Source organism: Lactuca saligna, chromosome 4 (genome assembly GCF_052625555.1).
Source record: "Lactuca saligna cultivar CGN05327 chromosome 4, ASM5262555v1, whole genome shotgun sequence".
Classification (NCBI taxonomy): domain Eukaryota; kingdom Viridiplantae; phylum Streptophyta; class Magnoliopsida; order Asterales; family Asteraceae; genus Lactuca; species Lactuca saligna.
Genome location: NC_136420.1, coordinates 314078303 through 314086133, shown reverse-complemented (window position 1 = coordinate 314086133; position 7831 = coordinate 314078303). Strand labels below are relative to the sequence as shown.

Genomic DNA, 7831 nt, shown 5'->3' with positions numbered 1-7831 from the left:
AAAATCCAAATTTACTATTCCTAACTTTGAAGCCAAACAATAGTACAAGGATCAATTTTGCCAAAAAAAATGGTAACTTCGCTATTCCTAAGATTCATATCTTTAAACATTAAAAGTAGGACCTGAAGGCCATCACCTTCGGGTTGATTTTGAGATCAATCATCAGGAATATTAAAAATCTGAAAGATAAACAATAAAAATTTTTATAAAACATCCAACATTTTATAAAGTTTGGAACTTCAAATAGTAATGTAATTATTGTTGAACCCACTTCACCAGATACATCTCTGCCACTATTTAAACTTTCAGCCTGCATAGAGACGGATGGTGGTGGGGCGGTTGTGGTGGTGGAGATGGCGCTGATGTTGGAGGTGTTGATCCCGACGATGGTGGTACAGGCGGTGATAAAGGTGGTGGTGGATATTCCAACTTATTTCGATGAATCCATGTGTCCTATATTCAAGAAAATATTTAATCGTAAAAGATTCCAACTTTCAATTTTTCTTCAACAAAACAATGTTATTGAATCTCTAAAAGCTTCTATTGATTATGTCTTAAATTTGTAACATGGTTCTAAAACTTAAAACATCAAATATATATATATATATATATATATATATATATATATATATATATATATGTGTGTGTGTGTGTGTGGGTGGGTGGGTGGGTGTGTGTGTGTGTGGGGGGGGGGGGGGGGGGGGAGGGCTACCTTGATGAAAAACCAGAGAAGATGATGGTGATTTGTAGATTGCCCATATGTATCTGTTGAACTAAAAAAAATCATCAAAAAAACACAAAAAAAACCAAATAAAGTAATTCTAAAATCAAACTAACCATGACAATCTTAAATCATCATCAAGACTCCATGGGACATCTTATCTTAACCCTCCCTCCCAAAGCGCCTTAGTAGATTTCCCTATAGTAGTTTTCAAATTTTTATAAGAAAAATTAGCAAATCTTGAAGGCTCTTAATCATATAAAAAAGTTAATTGCAACTTTTTGTACTAACGATCAACATTTTTTAGAGTTAGCTGCAACAATAGAGGCTATACAACAACAAAAGAGAATATGAAGAGAAAGAGGGAAATGTTATTTACCTTGGAAACTTCACTTAGCAGTTAACACAGAGGTTTTAGGGTGTATGCACCTTCAAGTTCAATGTTATGGGAATTTGTTTTTATTTTTTTCTATTTTTGCTTATGTTTTTTTTTTTTTTTATCTATTCTTTCATTTATTAATCCTAACCATAGAGATAAACAAATAGAAATATGAGTTGTATTTTGAGGAACATTAGAATTCATGAAAAAAAAAATACTTTTCAAATATGTAAATTTAATAAAAAGATCAAGTAATTACCTTAATCCACCAATCCTAATGAGATCAATATATGGTGTCAGAAATGCTACAAATCTGAGACCACATGCAGCAAATTTGAGACCACTTGACCATATAAGAACCTGAAACTGAAAGAGAAATTGAGTCGACAACAAATGTTATCAAAACAGTGAAATAAGTTCGATAATTTTTTCATAAATAATTGATAGTTTAATGGAATGGTTAGATGTAGAATTTTCATAAACCCCATCCCTGATTCCACAACTGTGCAGAAGCACATCTGCAATACAAGCATTTGGACATATGTTGATTTAACATTTCAAGACCTATAAAATAGACTCAACAATCAAGAATTTTCATATAAGTATAAAAATATTGCAATAAAACTCAAAATTAGAATTCATACATGTAACCCTCAAACTAAAAGTATATTCCGATTTACGTAGAATAACTTTCAGTTAAGTCTCTTGTTGGAGAAAATATGTGTACTTACGTCTTCCAAACACCTAAAAGCCTAAAAAAATCACTTGGTAATGATTTGTAGCATCTAGTCAATAGCCTGGGGAGAAGGTTTTGTAGTGAAGTGTCTTTCCACATCCAATGGTCTTGTAGCACCTGGTTCCTGGTACGTAAAATTTATCTAAGTATTGGTCATTTTTAGCCTTGGACTCGGCGAGTTGTAGATCCGACTCGCCGAGTAGGGACGGGGTCCGGGGGCACGTTTAAGTTGGCGACTCGGCGAGTCCATATTCTGGACTCGGCGAGTCACCACTGTTTGATGAAACCCTAAATTTCAAGGGTTTGCACCCTATTTAAACCCCCATTTCCGCCCCAAGCTCGCCCCCATTCACCCTCAGAGCTCCCAACATCGTTTTTACCTTTATTCCTTGTGAGATTGAAGTGTTTTGGTGTGTTCTTGAAGTTTTTAAGGAGAAAGAAGAGTAGATCAACAAGAGGAGAAGGAGGCCAAGCATCTTTGTGACATCTCAACGTTTTCCTTGAGGTATAACTCGTTTCCCCTCTGTTTTCAAGCTTGTACTCTCTATTAGCTTCATGAAAATCCTTCTTGAGCCATTCCCTAAGCTTGTTTGTGCCTTGTGGGTTGTAATAAGTTGTTAGCCTCCAAATCTAGGCATGATTTAGCCCCTGGAGCTTGGATCTACTGCCTTTATGGAGTCATATTGCATGAAAGTCCTAGATCTACCCCTTTTGTTGCACTTTGAGCCCTAAAACCTTCATTGGTGATTATTTACACGTAAAGTTGGAAACTCTACATGTAATCCATGCCCTAGAAACCCAGATCTATGAATGACATGTGCTGGATTCAAGAAAAATCGAGTGTATAGTAATTGCATGTGGCCGACTCGGTGAGTCGTCCCTCGGACTCAGCGAGTCGAGTAGCGAGTCCCCGAGTTTCCCATTTTCGTGTTTGCAAGTTGGAGTAGTGAGTCATAGGGTGTGACTCAGTGGGTTGGAAGCCAGAATCACTCATGAAGTCACTCGGGGAGTCAATGCCATGACTCGGCGAGTTCATGGCAATCTTCTTGTCTCAAGAACAACTCGACGAGTTGTTCATACAACTCGGCGAGTCACAGCTTAGAGTGTTCTTCGGATGAAGGAAAACTTGGCGAGTTGTTCATACAACTCGGCAAGTAGGATAAAGGATTATTGGACTTGGGTATAGAGAAAGGGACTCAGCGAGTTGGCAAGCCAACTCGGCGAGTCTGGTCAACTGGCAGTTGACTGTGACTTGACTCATGACTTGTTAAGGGTAAATGGACAATTTACCCTGAGGGCGGTTAGCAGTATTAGACTAAGTGTTTTGTGGGAATTACAACCGGAGGATTTCCGGAGCAGCAGCAGCAGACAGACCATTCCCATACAGATCAGCAGCTACTACGAGGTGAGTTACCTTCCAGTAGCGGTGGGTCTAAGGCCACAATGCCGGCTCACCAGTAGGAGATGTATGATAGATGATTGTCTTTGTGATATCATCTAGGTTTGCTACTACTTGATATGTTATATGCTAGCATGATATGTTGTATGTGATAGGAGTAGAGTTCAGTTGTTAGGACCGAAGGGTAGTCAGACACCCCAGATACGTCTGATAGTATATGATGATATGTTTGCATGCTGGCTTTTTACGTTATATGCGATAGAGGTAGTAGGAGGGGACTAGTCCCCGAGATCGGTTGCTAGGACCGAAGGGTAGTTCAGGCACCCCAGATATGTCTGATAATATGTTATGTTATGATATATGTGATAGTAGCATTAGGGGTGAAATAGTCCCCGAGGTTCGGTCATCAGGACCGAAGGGTAGCCAGCACCCCAGAATGGCTTGACATGGGTAGTTAGCACCCCATAATGGCTTGACACGGGTAGGTCGGCACCCCAGAATGGCCGTACCGGGTAGGTCGGGCACCCCAGAAATGACTAGCAATATGTATAATATGTGATTGTATGGTATGCGGTATGATGGGGGAACTCACTAAGCTTCGTGCTTACAGTTTTCAGTTTTGGTTTCAGGTACCTCTTCTTTGAAGGGGAAAGAGCTAGCGCGGTAGCGGCACATCACACACATGCTCCGTATTCCGCATCATGAGATCTTCCTGAGGATTTGTACTCTGACATTATTATGTTTTATGAAAAGTTTTTCCAGACATGCAATATCGTTATAAAATGTTATGATCAGTAAACGTTTTAATTCGAATGTTTTGCTAAATATATGTTTTCAAAAATGAAAATTTTGGCTCGTATTTTTAGGGTATTACAAGTTGGTATCAATGCCCTGGTTTGAGGGATTCGGACACACCTTCGGGGGTGTTTGAACTCAAATTGAGGGATTAAAAGATTTTGGAAAGAGAAAATGTTTTCTAAAAGGCTAAGTAAAAGGGGTTTTAAGAAAGATTAAAGTGTGTGATGTGCGCGACCGGCCGAGCTCAAGTAAGTATTCCCCAATGTACCCATACAAGTTTATATATGTTTATCAGATTCTGTAGAACAGCATGCTAGAATAGGACTAAGGATCTAGGAGTGATGCCTTATGTGCATGCTTTATGTGCTTCAGTATATGAAAAAGTTGCATGCTAGAATTGAGTAGACAACAGTAGGGTAGCCTGTTTAGGTTATTCCTGATAGTACGAGTTTATCATTGTATGCTAGTCCAGTTTTTCTCTACGAGGATAGAGTTGCTTGAGATTGTTTTCTTTATGTCCAAATGTTGTTTGCTTTGTGCTATGTGGGCTTTGAGTGAGGGGAGTTAGCTGTTAGGTGGATACGCTAAAGTCACATGTTACCAGGGTTGAATAATCTCAGAGTGTTGGATTTGACCCTATTGCGTAGCTCTTGTTTAAGCCCTAACCGTTGTAGGGATGAGTCCCTTACTCGAAGGATTATCCAAGCCTTGTCGCATGTGATTGCATTCAGGTAATAGCTAATTGGTATCACAAAGAGACCATCAACAGCTGAGGATTGGGATGGGTGGAGTCAAAGGTTTCCTAGGGAAAGCCTAGGTTAAGAGTAGCAGTGATCAGCGGTAGTGGAAGGGACCTGGTAGAGTTAAGGAAGTCTTTGGAGAAGGTACGGATAGACGTGGAAGGTAGTATGGGCCCGTACTACTGAAAGCAGAGGATTCGTACCCGAACCAAGGAAGGACAAGATAAAACCAGGGAACTTTTAGTAGGTGTGATCCCTCCAGGGGTATCAGTATCACTAACAGTTGTTATTTCTTTTGTATTTCATAATGGTGGTACTACGCCCGAGGCCAGCAGTTGGCAGTACAGGAGAGGGATCGGGTTCGGGACCAGGTTCCGAGCCAGTAGATGAGGGGCTACGCGAGTTCATTGCGTTAGAGATCACCAGAGGCATCCTTGAGTCGACCCCCATTATCTTCAGGTCGATCAAGGAAGGAGGATTGCCTCCGGGCATTCAGGAGCGACATGGCATCTGGCCAGTCAGGACCCCGCACACTGTCCTTCAAGGACTTTCGGGGCAGTGGTGCGCCGGATTTTCATGGGGCGAAGGACCCCATAGCTGCCAGACGATGGATTGCAGACATTGAGTCTACACAGACGATTGGCTTCTGCCCTGAGGGGTCGAAGGTGAGATTTTCGGCAGGGTGTTTTTGTTGGATTAGTGTCTAAGTCCATAACTATTTTGGTATGTACTTGACCCGATGGTACATGGTCCTTTTGGGTTGCCTTCACCAAAGCAACTTGATTGGAGAAATGAATAAAGAGAGAGAGGATAATATGATTTATTAATATGTTATAAGAATAATATATTAAAGGAGAAATCATATTTGTTTAATTAATATTGGTCAATAATGAATTAAGAATTAGTTTTGTGATCAAATGTAATTACTTAAACTAGAGGGGCTGATTTGTAATTATGTGATAGTTACAAAATAAGGTAAGGATTATCTTATTTATATGGTGGACGAATTTAAGGTTGGAAAGCCTTAGAGAGTATGATAAGGATTCAAGGATTATCTTATTGGTTGCTTAATGGATAATCAACTAGATAAGGATAATGACTGAAACCCTATCTCTACACCTATATAAACACCCCTAGGGTCATGAATTCGTGTATCCCCTCCCAAGAGGTCCTAGATACGAATTCTAACCTCTCACCTCTCTCTTTATACCTTCTCCATTTGCTTATGGTGTTTGTAAGCCATTAGAGGAGTGACACTTGTGACTCTAAGCATTCCAAAGTCAATACAAGGAGATTTAGGATTGTTATTGCTACATAACAATCAAGGTATGATCTTAAACCTAATTACATATTAATATGATTACTTGTATGCTAGAATTAGGGTTTATAGTCTTGGATTCAAAGCATGTACAATAGAGAAACCTAGATCCAAGCATTAGGGTTTGTATGAGCACATAGGATGTCTTATGACCAAATCCCATCAGTGGTATCAGAGCCTGGCTTGGTTTCAATTGTATTGATGCATTAGATATCTGGAAAATTCGTTTTTTGGGTTTCTGGAGGCTGGACTCGCCGAGTCCATAGCTGAACTCGCCGAGTCCAAGGTGACTCGACGAGTCCAAGCCTGACTCGACGAGTCAACTCGTCAGATGAGGATAATCTCGGGATTTCTTGCTGTTTTTGCATTGGGATAGTTACCTTATCATGTTAGATCAATATTAATCCGATTATATGATATATTTGACTATATTTTTGATCTAATAGAAGATATTTATCAATTAATAAGATAATTGTTTCCTTATATGATAATTGTTTAATTATTTTGACTTAATTGGTAAATTGTTTTGCAAGAAATCATTAAACAAATCAAATATGGATAATTATGTGATTAAATGTTAATTTTAATTATTTGTTATTTGATCCTTGTTGTTATGAAAAGTTTCATATTCTACCCTTTAGGTTTTATAGTTTAAATTTGAACCCAAAAGTTTTGTTGTTTTGAAATTTAAATAGTTGAAACCCTAATGTTTTGAAAAAGGTTTCAAAACTTGCCCTCAAGTTTTGGAATTTAAAAGTTGATTAAAGGTTTAATTAGAAATGTTAAATTCTAAAACCCTAGTAATGTTTTGAAAAGTTCAAATCACACCCTTATGGTTTTATTAATTAAGGAGTATAATTAAAAGAGGTTTAATAAATCCATAAAGGTTTAGGTTAACCTTTTAATTGAATTAAAAGTGTAATTGTTAAAGTTAACCATATAGTATTTTAAAAGTATAAAATACACCCTATACTATATATAACATTAAAAGTCTAACATTATATATATGTATGAGTAAAAGTCAGTCTTACCGTTAGTAGGCCTCATTCACGAAGCTGGTCTATAAGGGGTGTTTAAGGAAATTGCCTATAAAATGGCGATTGAATGGGTATCCACTCTTACCCACCGCACTCTTGACTAGTGGAGGGTCGTTAGCCGAACGGGTAGGATAGGATGAAACCTTCCATTATAAGTATAATGAAATACCAAGTAACTAAATGTTTTTCAAATTCCCAATCTTAGTTACTTAGGCAAAGTGAATTGATGCAATTCCATGAAATTACACTTTGTGCCCTTGTGAAGACGTTAGTGGAGCGTGTGTGGTTTACCGGCACACTAAATGGTTCTAAGCAAAGGTAGCAAAGGGTGACTCAATGTTTGTCATAGTTCGGTGGAGCGTGTGTGGTTTACCGGCACATCGAATAGGTGATTGTAACATGTGAGGGCACCATGTAGTTTGCATGGTTATTCTCACCCGCTTTGTGATCCTCGGCATCCCAGTCACAAACTAGAGGGGCATATCGAGATTTAAACATGCCATTGAAATGTTCAATGAATCTCAAAGGATCTAGGAGTTTTCATAGATTTAAAACTTAAATTTCTTTTTCGTTTTTCATGGTGGAAATTAGTGAATTGTCATTCACTTACCTTCAAATATTCTGCAACTAGATTACGGCATCCCTTTTCTAGGTTGTAGCGTATTGTGTTGGGTCCTAGCCTTGGAATTTCATTTGGGTGATC

The 7831-nt window shown here is 38.6% G+C and overlaps 1 long non-coding RNA gene across 1 annotated transcript; it reads right to left on the bottom strand.

Moving 5' to 3' along the window:
* Positions 1–272: 272 nt before the first annotated feature.
* On the bottom strand, positions 273–1468 carry LOC145039588 (uncharacterized). Its single transcript, XR_013679825.1, has 4 exons — positions 1360–1468; positions 838–919; positions 713–765; positions 273–453 (listed from the first exon to the last, which is right to left on the bottom strand). It is a non-coding gene; the product is annotated as an uncharacterized LOC145039588 (long non-coding RNA).
* Between the last annotated feature and the right edge of the window lie 6363 nt (positions 1469–7831).